This window comes from Rhea pennata, chromosome 1 (assembly GCF_028389875.1).
Source record: "Rhea pennata isolate bPtePen1 chromosome 1, bPtePen1.pri, whole genome shotgun sequence".
NCBI classification, from domain to species: Eukaryota; Metazoa; Chordata; class Aves; order Rheiformes; family Rheidae; genus Rhea; species Rhea pennata.
Genome location: NC_084663.1, coordinates 9,650,135 through 9,668,676, shown reverse-complemented (window position 1 = coordinate 9,668,676; position 18,542 = coordinate 9,650,135).

Below are 18,542 nucleotides of genomic sequence, written 5' to 3'. Positions count from 1 at the left end.
AATTGCTAGCATTTAAGGATTCTGCGCATTATCCTGAATAAACAGGAGCTTAAATTCTGGATGGCGAAGCCAAGCCTCTTTCTCACAGGGCGTTGCCTGAAAAAATACTGGGCAGGGATCCCTCCTCTGGGAGATATAACTTCTACACAGACTTTTACCCAGGGGGAAGGAATAGACAGATGGTTGCAAATCCTCTGGCTTCTTTCTCCAGGAGCCTTACTGCAGACTCCAGAGGACTCTCTGCTTGGTGGCAGGTTGAGCAGAGCTGCTCTACAAGTAGCGGTGGAGCCCGGCACCCGCCGCCTCCGTCCTGTCCCGAGCAGAAGGGAAGCACATGCCTCTGCTCCTTTCCTAGCTGTCCATCAACTTTGCTTTTAGCATGGAGAATCTGGCTCTGAGGAAACATGTTTAAATTCATCCTATCCTCTAGTGGATAACAGCCCTGCTTGTGTTGCTTTGCGCAGCAGAGTAAATAAGCAGTGGAAGGTCAGCAATTACAGTTAAATGGAGGGCAATGTTTTCAGAAAGAAGAAAAAGCTTACAGCTTCCTGGCTCAGAGTTTTTTTTTTTTTTTTTTTTTGTATTTCTCTGCATTTATTCCGCTGTCGAACTGTTTCTGAGAACCAGAGTGATGCACCACACAACCTCTACAGCTGAGACTGTAGAGAGCAGAGAATATAGGGGAGACAGCTCTAATCAAAGCAAACTAGAGTCGACATCAGATCTGATCAGGCAGTCTGGCTATTTTATAGCTACCCCGGCTCCTAAGGAAACAGATCTCTTTACAAACAGAACCTGTTAGAATGCAGACGTTTTTCAACATACTAAAAGTCTGCGTTTGTTTGATCTTACCCAACAACCCAAATGTGTATCAACAGAAGGAAAGCACACATCTGCCACAACAGGCATGTTTACAATCATTTTAATGACACCATTAGATTCTGTTTGCCAGTGTTCACTTATTTCAGGCTTTTTATACAAAAAAAACATGTGAGATAAGTTTACCACCTGTGCACAATGGAAACAACACGCTGAAATGAACAATTTTAATGGCAATACTTGCATAGCTCAATAGTTTTCCTATGTTCACTGAGATAATTGTGGGAGTATGATTATGTTTACCCTGAGTACACAGGGGTTTTGTATTCCTTCATAAGGTTTCTTTTCATTTGAGAATAGACTAAGAAATATGTAAAACAGAACATTGCCACTTTCAAAAGTTTTTCAGGTGGCAGGTGGGATTAGTCTTAAATGAGAAATCTAGTTTTAGAAGTCCTCAGCAAACATCTACCCACCTTGTTAAACTCCTCTGGATTTAGATGTTTTAAGAAATCTAAAGGGATTGTCTTTGAGCCAACCTTGATATTTTCCCCATTGATGTCACCATGAATATTCAAAGTTGTATGTAGAAAGTATGTTTTAAATTAAGACAGGATGTAGTTGCTGTCACACAAAAAGTAAGAGAGACTGAGGATATGATGACAGCCTATCATTCCGGTTGCAACATAAAATCCCCAGTTCTGGATTTGTTAGTATAAACATGTGTTTATACTGTGTTTCCTCACTCAGGTCCTCACTACACTAATACTAAATCTCCTAGAATCTCAGGCATCAACTGCACCCTCCTGGGCAGCCGAAGACTGAAAAAAAAAAAAAAAGTTACTCAGACACAAGGAGCTTAGCTTCAAATCCCCAAGCGTGTTTAATTCTCATTGATTTGATATTTATAGTCTAATTACCTAACATGTAATGAGCACACTCTCAGGAAAGAGAACAGAACAGAGGATTACGTGTGATGCTGCTTAGATGTTGCTAGATGTTGTCTCCTGCAAAATCCAAGCTTGTTATGAAATTGAAATTCATTTTCGGGATTACCAGGGCTGCTGCTCGGTGCAAGGGCTGCTCTAGCTACGGTGCACACTGCATACGGGGCACCTGCTCGCGTCAGCGTGCAGCTGCTGAAGAAAAACACCTGTTGGCTGTGAAACGCTACATGGCTTTAGCACCAATTTTCCACAGGAACTTCATTAGCTACAAAGCTGGTGTTCAGAATGCACATAAAGTACTGATCGGGACTTTCACAGAACTGAGAGAGTTAACAAAAAAAACAGAACAGGAAAGAACAAAACAAAACAAAGAAAACCCTTCAGCTAAAAATCAGCTTTGGGGATTTTTCAATTTTAATAGCTGAAGTTCCAGTATAAGCAATTCTGAGTTTAGATTTTTTTTTAATTCCCTGAAAAACTCAATTAACTTTTGGTTTCCATTGAAGCATTCTATGAGAAAAACAACAAAAAAATCTTTTTACTTGCATACACTTTGCAGCTAGGCTGAAAATTATAGGGCTTTCTTTGCATGGTACTTTTAATGTTGTTTCTTACTGCCTCATTTTATCTCACATTCTTAGCAGATAACACCTCCTCTGCATCCTGGAAAATAAGATATGTTACTATCCTTTTTTTTCCTCCTGCAATAATGCCCCTACAAATTACAAAATGGAATTGTAGAGCTTTGTTAAGAGTCTTAATTAGAGGTGTGAATCTTAAAAGTAGTAAAAAATTTTAAAATGCTCCCTGCAAATAAATCATACACCTTGCTTGCAATAAGTGCTTTCTATTACCAGTATTGAGCATAACAGAGAACTGCTGGAGGTTACATTTGGAAACAGAACAGCAAATCATAGCATTATTCAGCATCTTCAGCTGCACAGTCTCCAAGAAGTGTCAGAGGCACTCATTCAACGAAGCATTTAAGCGCACAGTTAGGCATATATCTAAGTACCTCTGAGCTATGTGAAAACAAACTAAAATGGGGTTTGAGCATGTACTTGTATTTAAGCATAGTGTTACACACAAAGTTGAACTGGGGTCTGGAGCATTTCCATTTTCTAAACAATCAGTAAGCCATTGCGTATTTAAGCATCTTTGATTTTGCACAGGTGGGAAGTGTTTGGTTTTTTTGTTTGTTTTTTGTTTTTTGTTTTTTTTCCCCTTCAGGGTATTTTAAGTTGTTTTTTATAAGGAGAATTTTATATGCATTTCACTGAGCAAGTTCAGCTAGCTGGGCTCTGGAGTGTGGAGCGTGAAACCAGGTGCTCTTATTTGCCTGCTTTCTGTGAAAGCAGAATTCACTAGGAAGCTGGATTGCCCATCGCCACCTCCCATGCAGGAAGTATTACAGTGCAAGCAATTTGCAATTTTGTAGTTAATCTCACCATAGACCATTTTAACTGGGAGGATAACTAACATCATGGCCATGCTCATCAGTCCTCTGACATTTTGGCTATATAACAGCATTCTCACAGTATTGAGCCCTCAACCATGCTAAGTAGAACTGATGACTGCTAAAGCAACTCTTACTTCAAAGAATGAACGTCTTCCAGCTTTCCACTGTTGTGTAGAATCTGAAATGAATACGTGTATCCAGTGTAACGTCATGCTTTGTATGTTTTTAAGGTAATGAACATTTTAAAACAGGGAATATAATTTCTGCACTTGGAAGATGTGATTTGCTTGATGGACAGTGTCTTTCTCATGTTCCTTTCTCTTTCCAAGGAACATAAAAAATTTTGATTTATAGAGATATGACTCTGGACTTCTAACTTAGCTAGTTTTATCTTATATAAAGAGAAATTTGATTGTTATGGAAAGGAATGTTTCTAATAACACTTTGAAGGAATCTATTGAGATTTCTCAATAAGAGAGTTCATAATAACATAATAGACACTACTGGGTCCTGTTTCCTTAGTAACTACATAAATAAGAAAAAGAGAACTAGATGAAAGATAGAAAGAGAAGAGAAATAAATGCGAAGGGAACTGAACTAAAATACCTAAGTTTGGGATAAGGACCCAGGATGTCCTCATGTCTGCAGACCCATTCATTAGATGAACTTGCACCAGCTTAAAGTTTGTGCCCACATTTAGAGAATTTCAAAAACTAGAATGTGAAACACCCCAAAATGAAAGACACTCCATACTGTAAAGTGATAAGGAACAACATTTCTACTCTCCTCTGCAGCTACACGACCTTTGATTACATGCTCTCTTTGCCTTTGCCTTTGCCTCTTTCTTGTTCTTTCTTTCTCTCTTTGCCAAAACACACTTTTTTTTTCCTCCAGAATAAGTCATTATTCTTTTTCATACTTTGTACTATGCAACTATCAACCAAAGATCACTGAGCCAGTATGCTGTGTACTTTACAAAAATGTCAAAGGAAACAAAACTCATGCCTAAGACCCTACAATTCAAAGTGGACAAAGGTCCTTCAGACTGATTGCTGTCCACCTACCTTGTAAAAATACAAGCTCTAATCATCCACTTTGTCTCTTGGAGCAAAAAGCCTGCATTTCCTCAATTAGAAGATACAGCCCTATACCTTAGACATTTTGGAAGTTTTGCAATTCTTTTGAATGTGGACTAGATACATGTAAATCATAAGGAATACAGCGGTTTTACAGTAGATTGGTAATTTAACTTGTACAGATGCCATCTATATGTACAGCCTGTGCAATGCTGAACCCATTCTTGGCTCAATATATAGTACTGAATAGGAAGGTCAGTGAAAATGTGTTCACAGGAACCTCGTGGTGAAGACAGGGGTGGGGCCACAGTCCATGCATACAGTGATGGATCTGAGTTTTAATGTAATGCCAAGTAGCCAACACAGAATGGCCAAGAGCTCATTCCTGAACAAAGTTGTGAAGATGGAGTGGAAATCATCACCACTTGCCCTTGGGAATGCCTTTCCTTTCATGGACATCTCCTGCAGGGAGGACAGTCCAAAAGAGATCAGGGGTCAGAATCCCTAAACCCCAAGGATTCTTTCTGTAGAGACCTTTTAAGTCCAGGCAATGTACAGAAGTAAACTAAATACCACCACAGTGTAAGGAGTGTAAAAATGTAAGGAGGTCTCTGTCTAAAACATGCAGAAGAGAAAGAACAGTTGTTTTATTGTATTTTCCAGTAAAAATGTATGACTAGAAAAAGGAAAGAAAGGGGAAAAAATACAGGGGAAATAAAGTCAAAAAAGTGAAATTAGAGTATTTATGAGATCTAGCCTACATTCACTCTGTAAGGTAGGATGAACATGACCACGGCTTTGCTTGTGCATCCAGATGTATTCAGTGTTTGTGCTTCTTTCAGCTAAAACAGCTACTTGCTTTCTTACAGGATTTTTACTGTTTATTACTCTGAGGGATGCATCTGTATCATGAGCAGACTTTCCTCCTCCACGTTTCCTAACTGTTTACTGTAAAAAAGAGAAAAAGAATGGTTCGTGTTCTCGTCACTCTGATTCAGCATGTCCCAAACATCCACAAGTGGTTGCCTTCTGTTGCAAAATGAACTTGATCTCTACCACTCCTGAGTTTAAGCAAGATCTTAAACATTAAAATCTGCCTGCGGTTTTTTCACTGAAATCAGTAAGCCCTGGTATCTGGCGCTCGGAGAGTAGAAGAGCTCTGACCCACCCAGTTCACATAGCACCAGCTTTGGTCCTTGCAAAACAGATGTCTAGAACAATTCATGTCTGAGTCTGCAGTAAAAATACCCTTCCATAATCAATGTGAATCATAAAAAAAAATCCCTAAGCCTAGGGTAAGTTTAAACTCAGAGCAGAATCCAGATTCAGGTAAAGAGTCTTGGCACATATCTCTTTGTAATGAGGAAATCTGGATGGAAGGCATGGCTGAATCTGCTCCACATAGTGCAATCCAAATGCCATGTAAAAGTTACACTGGAAAAAATCGTAAACCCTTCCTTTCTTTTTTCCCTAAATAAATTGAGGTATGCACTCTTCTCAGTCATATGTTTTCTCCTATGACAGCATGCAACAGCTAGATTGTTCCAGACAACCCCTTCGCAATATGTTCATGTTTTTTATTAAAGAAAGAAATATCAGGAGTAAGTTTTTTGGGAGACAAAGTGGAAATCAAGAGATCTAGAATCTACAAAGGAAGAAAAAATAATCCACTAATTAATAAGGAGAGGAAGAATCCTGTAAAATCAACATCCTGCCCACGTTGTGCTCTCTGTATTTACGCAGCCATGTTTTCCTGTGTCCCTTTCTTCTGTGTTAGTTTCTTTCTAACTTTCCCTATTTTACAAAATGCCTACACCAATTCACCCTGAGTTCCCCCCCGGCTTTAAAGAACCATAATGGCCTTTTTCTTTTTTAACTGTGCCTGGCGTATGTTGAAAGGTATCTTCTAAGATTTCATTTATGATAGCTCAAAAATGTATGTCTCGCTAAGACTACAAAGCAAGCTAATGGGCTTAAAAGCGCAGCGATGAAAAGCCTGGCAGGGGAGCCCGTGCTAACTACATACACGGATCACGGAAGAGGCGCAAGAGGTCATTTTTTTCTTTTTCTTTTCCTTTTTTATATGTTTCTTTTTAGGTGCAGGATCAGTTCAGGTCGCACTGGGTGCAGCCAATCGCACCTTCGTGGCCATTCGCGCTCGCCCGCGTCCGTAGTTACAGGCTGCACCACCCACCGGGGCCGGAGCGAGGAGCCGCAGGAATCGGAGACTTCATCACCGTCGGCAAACGGTGCGGCTGAACCACCTGAGAGGGTCACATTTTCACATTCTGAGACAATTTATTAGTGAGGGTGCTTTTCACTTGGAAATCCCCCCGAGCTCCTTATTTTGCGTAGGCTATTTGAAGAAGGCTTTTGCTCAGCTGTGGTTTATGCAAGAGGCAAATGAAATGCGCTCTCCGCCCACTCTTAAGTAAATTTACAACACACCAGAGAATCCTTATCCTTTCCTTAGTGGTTGTCCGGTAAGAGCTTCGAAACCTAGTGACAGCCCTCAAATCGGAGGAGAAGGAGGGCAAATCTTAGCTGAGAGATTCTTTTATCCCCATCAGCCAGATGGGTCTGATGCAAATTTGATTTTTATACAGAACATGCTTATACATATAAGAAAATCTCCCATAAACTTAAAAGGACAAAAGACAAAGTCATACATGTTTTTTTCATATATCATTTATGTGCTAAACACTACCTATATGGAACAGACTGTACGAGCCAAAGAAAAAATGCAAGTCCTGCATCAGGGACCTTCCAGCGGTGGTCATTTGGAGCAATTTACTCAAGTTTTCTTGTTGTTTCAATTAAACAAGGCAAAAAATGTACATGGTACACCACACAAAGACACTTTGATAAAATGTAGCTTGGTTCTCGATATTATCTCTTCAAAAATGTCACAGAAACTTAAATTATCAATGCTTCTGGAACTTCTGGGTACATCAAAGTAAGCTCAGAAGGAAGAAGAAGAAGAAGAAGAAAAAAAAAAACTCTGAAGTTAATAGGAGTACTCCTGGGGTTTTAAAAGAAGTTTAAGATCCACTTGTGTGTGTGCAAACCATTCTTAAGTGTGTGCTAAGATGTTCCCTCTGATTCTGCAACCTTTACTCAATTAAAGTAGCCTTATTAAGATGAGCAAGTGTGCTGAAACTAATATTCTGAGCCTGCGATGCCTGATCTATTCGAGTCCTCTGAAGTCAGGCAAGAATTTGCCCAGCTAAAGGTTACTCTGTTCATGTAAGTATTTCCCAGATGGGCTTTCCATTTCTACAAAATGTATCAAAATTTACTTTATGTACTAGAAATATTTCAAAGGCTAACTCATTTTCCAAACTGCTACAAAAAATTTAAGAAAATATTTTTCCCCCTTTTTAAAGAGCACACTGGAAATGAGACAGAAGACATTTGCCTGATACGATTTTGGCCGAGCTCTTTCTTAAAAATATTTTCTCTACAGCCATTTTTCTGTTTATAAAATCAGGCATATTTTTCTTTTCATGTTCTTTTGGCTTACATTCAGGAATTTATCATTTTATAGCTTCTACTTTTACGACAAGACACAAGGTATTACCATCTAGGCAACATTACATAGGGCCTGCTCATAACCAGGCTATTTAACACAGCTTTCTAAGCTTGTCACATTCACTGATGATCATGTGGGTAATTTAAAAACTGTGAACAGGGGAACTTAAGGTAAGGGCTGGAACAAACAAATTCAACAAAAGAGAAACACAACTTCTAAGAAGAAGAAGATAGAATTTCAAAGTACATTTTGAAAGAAAATATTATCAGCAATCTGGGCTCTGTATTAAATTTCACAGAAGGACAAAAAAAAATCAACTCTTAAAGGGAAAGGAAGGAGAGGAGAGCAAACAACAAATATAACACTCCTTTTCTCCAATGCTTTCTCTCTTTACATTTATATCCAGTCAATTTTACAGCAGAATTTTCCACGTTTATAAATGTATCTTTTTACAAAATGTGACAGAAGAAACTTTTTAAAAGAATTAGATCTTCATCTAGTATATATCCAGTATGGATTTTAATTGCAGACAAGGGAGTGGGCAGTTTGCATCAGGCAAGTTTCTCATATAGAAACAACATAAAAAGTTTAAAAATAAATAAAATCCATTCCTGAGGTTCAAGTTATTCCTCAGGTGGGTTTGCCTTTTTTTCTGTCTTCTCCAGACATAGTTCATTTATTCATGCCTATCTTATACTGTTTGAATGAACGATAGAAGCAAGCCATGGTGACTGTTACTGGAGGACTAAATCACTGCCTCGTACAGGAAGTACACTTGTAACGCTACTGAAATAATGATGCCAAGTGACTTCAGCCCTGCGATACTCAGTCGAATTGCTCTGATGATATACACAGTCATACTTGCTATCCAAGCCTACATTTTGGGGATTTTTTCCTGCATGGATGTGTATAGGGTTATGTAATCAAGATCAATACCCTAGAGCTCCCTTTCATGTCTTAAGGAAAAAAAAAAAAAAAAAAAAAAAAAAAAACTTTAAAAATAGGTCATATATAGAGTTTTGAAAATATTCTTTTTTTATCTTACCAATCTACTAAAGTCCAATATCTAGGTTAAACATTTCATTCTGCTTTCTCTTAGGACGATGCTTCCTGTGAGATCAGAAAATACGTGAAAGACAGGGGTGTGGGAGGAAGGGAGGACGTTCATGTGCTGTACTGAGCTTCCTCTTTGCTCATAAGCAGCAAAGTTAACCTCCCCTGTTAACCCTATTTGGTTACAGAGATATCTTTAACTAAGGGAAGGATTCCACAATGACTTTTGTATAATATTTTCTTCTTCCTCTTCTTCTTCTTTTTTTTTTATCTCTGTCCAAATGGATGAGTTTTCAGCCTGACACAGTCCTCAGCCCACCCTGTATTTTTGAGCTGACTGCAAGAATGAAACACTATTTAAAACACATTATCAAATTTAATCCTTTTTCTGTGAAAGTCAGTGGGAGTTTTGCCGTTGGCTTGAACTGGTTTTCAGGTTACTATGGAAAAAGAGAGCACTTGCAATAAGTAGTAGCTATTTGGTTTCAGCTATGAACAGTTATATAATCCAGCTCCAAACATTACTGCACAAGAAAATCTGCTTGATTCAAGAGAGCAATCAGATAAGGTCCAGGAAATCACAGATTCATGGTAGCTGGAATATTATGCATGCAGCATATTACAATGATGATGAGAAAACAAACTCTGATTCTATATGGGTAGAAATATAAGATTATATCTACTTTGATGAAGAACGTAAGGAGTTAATTTATACTCCCCAAACAACTTATTTGTACAAATAATCCTACAGAAGCTCTCTTACATCTTTCAGATATAAGCCATATCCAATGCCTTTAGTGTTACATAATTGCCTACATATCCAAATGTATTCAGTTATACAGAAAATTTGAAGTAAACAGTCCCTAGTCTGTATTCACATACCAAAAGGATAATTTTATTTGTAGAGTAATAACAGATTCATAGTTATCAAAATAATCATGAAAATGATTTGACTTGTTCCTATTTATTATCTCTTAGTTACTTCCAGATACAGTTATTAAGGTTTTCATATATATATACACATATATATACATGTACATATACATATACACACACACACACACACACACACATTCATACATACATACTACATACATATGTGTGTGGGGGGGGGATATTTATTTATTTATATTTATATATTTCAAGTACAGAAATCTTTGCCTGGAATTTGAATTTCAAAGTTTTTTTTTTCTTTTTAGTTCATATTATAGTAGCTCAAATGGCGACAAATTTTCAGTAAGGTAGTAGCAGAACTGTTACACAAGATATGGATGAATTCTTCTTATTTGGTACAAAAAATCTATCTGTCTACATAGAAAATTACCAAAGAAAAACAGATAAGAGGAAACCACTATCCAAATATTTTACTATTCATAGCCAGACTTTTAACTAAAGCTGTCATACTTCTAATTGAAACGGGATCTTAGTGAGATACTGTCTTTTAATTTTTTGGTCACAGTTATGTCAGATGGTCATTGCCTCAAACGCTTTTATCAGTTTGTACTTTTTTGTGTCTAAGAAGTTCCGTGGTTAGTATGAGACCATCTATCAGAGAAACAAAAAAACAATCTGATATAAATAAGACATTATTGAATATTACTATCTACAAACGAATGCAGTCAATACATGAAACACACAATTAGTTATCTTTAATATAGAGTATAACTTAAACTTGAATTGGTTTTACTGAGGTAAATAAAATTCTGTGGTACCAACAGAGTTGGTGATTAATCTGCAATATGTAATTTCTCTATTTAATTACATCTGACGTAAACTCCGGCAAGCTGGCAATATTTTGCCTCCAGTGCTTTAAATGGAAAATGCATTATTTGACATTTTATTTTCTGTTTGTTGTACTAAGACATCACTTAGGACATCTCACATGCTGCAAGTACATTGCCAGTATATCTTGAATATGCCAGACATGAAAGTATTTGGAAACTGTTTATTAATCTAAGCACATATGGGACTTTCATTTCCACTATTTCCTGCTAAAGTGGTATCTAGCCTTAAATAGATATGACTTTTGCTTCTCCAAGTGGGTTCAGCCACAAACAACCAAACTTATTTCCATGTCATAGCAAGCTAGTCTTTTTTTATTTTTTTGCATGTGTTTTCAATTACATCATAAATAGTTCCAACTTATTTTTAAGATTTCTTTTTTGCATATTCGTTTAAAAAATAAAGTCTGCCGAATGTGTTATATTAAAACTTTGGCCTTGATAGTTGCTGATACTTTTTTTAGAAGAGTGACTAGAGTAAATGTAGCAATAGATACTAGAATGATTTATAAGCAAATTTCCCGTATCACAGCACAGTAAGTAAAAAGCATTTCTGTTGAACTCTGGATGTTGCTACCATTTTTATCATATTTCATTTGCTTTGTGTCTTATTTATGGCCGTGACAGCAATCTGTGCTCCTTTCCCATGTATCTGGCAACTGTCTGGTATATAAAGTAAATTGTCTATATTATGCTTTAAGAGTATATGCGATTTCAGTATAGTTTTTTTTTTTCTTTTTTTTTCAATACTAGGTTGAAATTCTATTCTGTTCTAACTGAGTACACCTAGAATAACTCTTTCGGTATGTGATGAGTTACTCTGGATTTTCAACACTATTATCTGAGCAAGAGTAAATTCTGTGTCCTTCAGTAAAGGGTATGTTCTGAGCAATGGTATGAATGCTTGTGCTCATTCACATCCAAGCACACCAGTATTTTTTACATCTACAGACAAACTGTTTACAACTACGAACAAACTCCTAAGTGTTAATGAAAATAGTGATGTAACATTCCACGCACCTAGAAAAAAAAAATTCGGGGGACACTGTTTGATAAATGGCTTGATTCTGTCACCACCATGTATCCTTCCCCTCATTTATCCCTTCATTTTTCTTTTTTTTTTTTCCACTTTCCAGCAAAGGAAGGGCTGTGTGAGGCGAATGGATTAACATGAAGAAACAGCTCTTTTCACAGGGCACTTTAAACAATTTTCAATTATAAGGAGGGAGCTACCATGCAGTATGCTAATGCCACGTATGTTTACAATAAAGAGAAATATTAAACTTTTATCTAATACTTTCTGCTGGTAGGGAAAAAGACCTTTGAGGCAGAAGAGCTTCAAGACCAACTGTCACCACAGCAGAAGAAACTATGGAGCTGACCCGCTTTTTAATTGAAGCCACATTGTCTCTAATGTCTCGGAGACCGTTTCCTCTACTGACAAACACTTCTGATGAGCTCAAAGAAAAGTAACTGGAAGCATTCCCTCATCCTGAGAGATAAAGCTGTTAATATGGAGCTTGATACTTTCCATGAAACTTTGCTTATTTGCAGCTTCAAAGAGTGGGGAAAAAACCAAACATGCAAGGGAGAATGTAGATTAGACTTCCGAATCGGGGTCAGATTGGGCAACACAGATATTGGCACAATTTCACTTGAGCCAATACAGATCCTTCTGAGTTAAAATCACAGCAGTTCTCAGGAAAATACAGTTTGTAAAAAGGACCTGTCCCAGTAGAATAAAACTAAATAACACAGAATCAAAGTCTCTCTCACATTTCAGCATGAAAAAACTCCTTTAGATGCACAGATTTGCAGGGCTTTATATCAGGAGAGACAACAGCTCTCATATGCGAGCTTCCTGGAAATCCCAGGCTTTTCAATTCTAGGTAGGTATCCAACACTGAAAAGAGTAACTTGTCTTTTGTTAAAAGTAACCTCTGAAAACTCACAGAAAATCAAGATAAGGCTATATTTTTATCTTTCCAGTGGCGATATAGCTGTGCTTAGGGAGAAATGTTATTTGTTATTGGGAAGACATATTCTCTGCATTCAGTGAAGACATAAATATCATACTTTGAAGAACTTCAGAATTTTTTTTGTGGGAATCTGCATGGAACTTCACCCCTCTGACCAGATCTGCTGTATGGAGCGCGCATGCATTTATGGTTTTGACTAGCTATTTGCTCTATCTCCCTCCCCTTCCAGATTCATCCTATACTTCCAGTCCTCTTTCTCTTTTTCACCCCCAGAACTTCATTCATACATCCATTCATTTCATTTTCCTTCTATTTTCTTTCCTACCTGAATATAATGCCTTAATAACAGGTATTCACTGCTAGAGTGTTCTTCCTGCTTATATGATGACCATTTGCAGTATGTCCAATCCACTTATCCACTCTCTGGGGCACAGTAATAGAGCTAATCTATATTTGGACTGTGTAGCAATGGAAATACTCCTGTTCTGGTCAACTAGTTGCACTGTGATTCAGAAAAAAAAAAATCTTATTCAGAAAAAAAACATTTGCTTACTCACTTAATTATCTGCTTAACTTAACAGAAATTGAATAACTAAGTACATCTGTAAACTGAGCATATGCTTAAGTGTTTTCTGGAACAGAACATGTGAATTTCTGTGATGTTGGGATATATATTAGCATTTTGTTGTCCCTTTTTATCATTACGTTTTAAAAAACTAGTATGTAAACCACCAGGCAGATCCTTCTAATCAGAAGGTACAGGAACATAGGCAAACTGTTTATAACAACCATCTCTAAAGGAAAGCTTAGTTTCATAAACTATTTATAATACAATGTCACTGAATTCTCAGATTGCAATGATTAACAACACAGTTATTTGTAAACAGGATGGGTGATCAAACTCTTACAAAAATAGAGTGAAGCAAACTTATTTTTGATTAGTACACAATATTTTTTCTACATTATTCACTTGGAAAACTTAAGAGAGATTCACAGTTTTGAGAACCTGAGTCTGGTAAATAATTTGCAAAAGCTTGTTTCTTTGTACATCTTTCCCTTTCTCTCTATTGATGGAGAGATCATGAAATTCTCATGATCTAATTCAAAAATGTTCACATGTTTTTTCAGGAAATAAGCCAAGGTCTGTAGTTCATTTATGAACAGTTCATTTTGGATATCTTCAGTCCACCACGTGGTGCTGTTTCTATTCCAGGTGATTTATGATATGGTACATACTTAACAAATGCAGTGTGTAATATGAACACTATGAATCTTACATATGACTGGAAATGGGCTCTTGGTAAATATGAGAGTTCTTAAACTTAGGGCCACATTGCAACTCACGTTTTTGGACTGACAAAGTACAACATTAATATATCACCCACAAAGTACATCACCCTTCTTAAAACTCAGTGTATGAGGTGGACCATTGACTGCTTTCTCCTTGCGCTGCTTGATACAAACAACATTTTGGGGAAGCAGATACTGTTCTTTCTTGCTGTATGTGACCAGGGTCAGAGACCTGCCAGTGTTATCTCAAAGACTAGGATAGGTACATCTACACCTATACAGTGTAGAAATTACTTGAGTTACTTGAGTTTGTGGTATCCGTGAAACCCAGTAGAAACATCAGGGCAGCACTTGACGGAGGCTGACATGGGGCTGACACAATTGTGCTCGTCAGGATTGAGATATTCTCTCCACGTAAGACTGTGGTGCTTCACATGGACGTGTCGTCTCACCTGGTGGCCTCAGATACCCCCGGATCAGGCTTTACTGTGCAGCGTGAGCATGCCCATCGTATCGCTCTACAAAGCACCAGACAGGGCTGTGGTGAGGGTGAACGAGTTACGGAATCCAGGGACAAGATCACGGAGACCATCTGAAAAGATGTACCGTGGAAAAACCCTGCATATATCTTCCAGTCAAGGAGAAAGGATAAACGGGCTCCCAAAACTATGGGGAGGGCAAGTCTACAGCTGAATTTGCTGACGTTATACCAGACCTCTGTCAGGTATTATTGGGTAAAAACCCAACTGGGTTCAAAGCGGGGTTCAGTTCCCTTCTTATCAGATGTCACTATCAGACTCAGAGGAGAAATGGAAAATTTCTATACAGAACTTGGAAAAAGTAAAAAATTAGGGACATTTCTGGAAATTATTTAGATTAATGTATTTTATTTTTTTCCCTGTTCTTTACAGTAAAGGAGTTTGAAATTATTAAAAAAAAAAATCAAAGCTGATTTCTCTTCTTTGCCTATTACCTATGCTCTTCTCTCCTTAACTTTTCTGGAGCTTCTATTCTATCTATGTATAGCCTCAGCATGGTCACAGTACTGCCAGTTATAGATCTCCGAACTGAATGTACAGAACCTGAAAGTTAATTTCTAGGCTGCTTGGTATACTAAAATAGAGCCATGGATCACAGTATGTTTACAAGAGTGAACAGGCCTGATAGGAGGTTCGAAGCAAGAGGCCAAGCAGGCTATCAGAGGCTAACCACCCACAAAGAAGATTTAGATTAAGACTATTCAGTGAAGGAAAATTCTGCCTATGTTGATCCCTAGAAATATATATATATAAAATAAGTAGAATTAAAAAAAGAGATATTTGCAATAGAACCTGATAATTTTAACACTTCCTTGAAGTTTACCATGTATCAAAACCTAGTTGCTTTACAGACTGTTAGCTTTTTCCTTGCCCTTTTAAAAACATATTTTTTAAAATCAGAATGGCATAAACAAAAAGAACTTAAAAGGGAACCTACTGTCCAATCACCAACAAAATAATGAACTATATTTGTACATATATATGTTCTGAAAAAAAGGATAGGCTTTCAAATTTCTGCAATAACACAGTAAAAGTAAAATCACACATAATAATACTACTAGTATATTATTTCTTACTATTTGAACACAAAAGTAAATGTATTTGAGGGTTAGACAAAAATACCTGTTTTGAGGCAGAATTAAGTTACAGGAATCTATGAGTTTTTTTGTGATAAAACTGTTTAGTGTTGTACCTTCTGTTGCCCTGCTTTTTCCAATTACTCTCTGAGGTAAATATATACTTTTCTGGGTCACAAAATGCAGCTTTGTAACTGCAAGGGTAATGCCACAACCCAGTGCTGCCTGACGACCTTTCTCCGCTGCCTGCTGCCTCAAGTGACAGGAGCATGCCCCATAACGTGGGACTATCTAAAGATAAGATAAGCACAGACGCTTAGGCTTTGCTTAGCACCACAACTTCTCTTCACCTTTGCATGTGCAGTGCATGAGGTCAGGGGGCTGAAGAGACTCAAAACTCTGTGGAGCTGTAAGTCCTTAGTACTGCAGAAAGGGAAGAGGAGCTGGGGATTAATGGGAGAGCCAAATGGCAAGTTTTGTTTGGATACCTACCCCTTCCTTGTGAGTATTGCAATCCCTGCAGGGTGTTTAGTTGCTTTAACATAGGTGTTCAGTGCCATTTTAGCGTCCTGGGGTATTGGAGATGTCCACAGTGAAGGAACAGTTTCTTATCTCCCAATGAAGCAGCAAGGAAAAATATTCTAGAGCTCCTGTATAGCAGCAGGTGTGTACATGAGGGCTACTGAATCCAGCTCCACCAGTCAGACATTAAATTCTCCTATCTTAACATTATTAGAATATCAAGTTAATGCATTCAACTCTCACTGTCCTGAGATTTTTTAGTCTTTCTCCCTTATTTTCCACTTGGGACCTCAGACAGTTTAGACCTTTCCAGGACTCCTTACATCCATACTTTTCACAGCCCTTATTTTCCTATTACATTGTAACCCCACCTTCCTTCCTGGCTCAATCCTGTAATGCTTCTGTCAAACCACAAGATACAGAACAAAACTCTTCTTACAAGCGCCAAGTCCTGAAGCCACGGTAAAAGATTGCAGAACTCTTTATAAAGTAACAACTTGTTTTGCCTAGGCCATTTCTAGTAACAGATTGTTTGTGTTTCTTTACTTTACCTACTGTGGGAATTTCTAAAGCTTTTGAAGAGCATGGAAGGTAAAGGTGATCCTGAAACAGATTTATGAATGGAGAACCAGGTAGCAATGCAGCAGACAAGACTGCTGTCACTGTCCCAAGTGTGTTGTTCTAAACTGTGGTCTATATGTGTATTCAGTGAAAAAGACCCGCAAAAAGGTAATGCCAAAATAGTTCCAGTCACAGGTGCACCACTTTTTATAATACAAAGAATAAGGCTCCATTTGCTGGATCATGGCAGACTATACTGGTGCATTATGAAAGATGGGGCTGAACATCAGGTCCACCTATGGAAGAGAGGTTGGAGTGTGTGTATGGGGAAGAATAACATAACCCAGGAGGAATAAGTAGGCATATCCCCAGCTGCCTCAAGTGGCCTTAGGGACTAGGCACATCTGGCCAGCTTCATGTGGCACTAAAAGATTATAACGTGCACAGAGAAGTGTGAGACAGAGGTTAACTGAACAAGCCTCATGTAAAAAGATGTGATAAACCTTCTGGTTATGGTACTGATCTGGAACAGTGCTTCCCGAGAAAGTGGAAAGAGACCACAATTGTTTCCATAGCGGCAAAGATTATGCTAATGGAAATAACCTGTTGCCATTCTAGGCTGGATTTCAAGTCATAATCTGAAAAAAAAATGCAATATTGGCTCTTGGTATTTCTCTGTCTACGTTTTCATGCTGTAATATAAACTGTTGCAGATGAACGTTGTAGGACTGATGTGACAAGTGGCTGAGATATGGTGTAGGATGGGATGGAGAAGCAGGTTTGAGATTTTCAGAATATTATGAAAATTTTGGTGGCTTTGGGTGGACAACTGGCTTTGACAGTGGGCAGATAGAGGCAGTTGCTGTTGAACCAGTTGTTCCCCTCTTGAACTAGGTCTTCGAAACTCTTCTAGTTTAACAGTAGTTAGGACTGATAAAAATGCTAAGGACTGTGGAGGTATGTTCTGTCTTTATCAAGAATGGATGAAGGAAGTAGAAGGTTTTGGAAATAAGAGTGGTGGGAACAAATCATAGAATCATAGAATGGTAAGGTTGGAAGGGACCTCTGGAGATCATCTAGTCCAACTCTCAACATAGCCCCATACGGGGATTGAACCCACAGCCTTGGCATTAGCAGCACCATGCTCTAACCAAAATGATAGGAGCAAACTAATTCTTTCTTCCCATCTATCTCTTGACAGCTTCGATCAGTTGGAGCTACAAGTGGCTTTCTCAGCCAGCTGGGATAAACTCAGAACCTATTTATTTGCCATGACTTTTAAAACTTATCAAACATCTTGGATTTTAGATTGCAGAAAGAAACTGAGCCTAAGGAAAACGATGGTTGAATCTGCCATATTTCTATGTCTTAGTTTCCCTTTTGTGAATCTCAGAGAGATTTGAGACATAACTCAATGTAGACGCACTACTGTAGCTGTCACTGTTCTTTCCTTTCTGCAGACTTCATCCTTCTTTGTCAATACAGCTTTCTACATTTCGGTAGTAGTTTATGACAATCCAGTGACTGTTAATGAAATTAGCTCTTGAGTATGTGCAAAGTTAGTATTACTTATTTCTGGAGTAGTTACACACAAGGCATAAGTGCTGTGGGTCAAAGCTGACGTGGGGGTGGTAGCAGGGCTATTACCTTCTTTTCCAGTGAAGCTGTATTGACAAATGTGGAGTTCATCTGTCAGTGACCAGTGGCACCATTTTTCTTTGCCTTTGGTAACTTGTTTGAACTCAGAGCAGGGGGTCACTCATCACTCTCTGTGACCATTTCTGCAAGCAAATAAGAAGCATGATTTCGGAAGTAAATCTTTAGCAACTGTCACACATTTCCCTTCTCCTGTTGATGTCGGTAGAGTTAACTATATCGTGTTAAGCTAACATGGTCATGCTGCTGGAA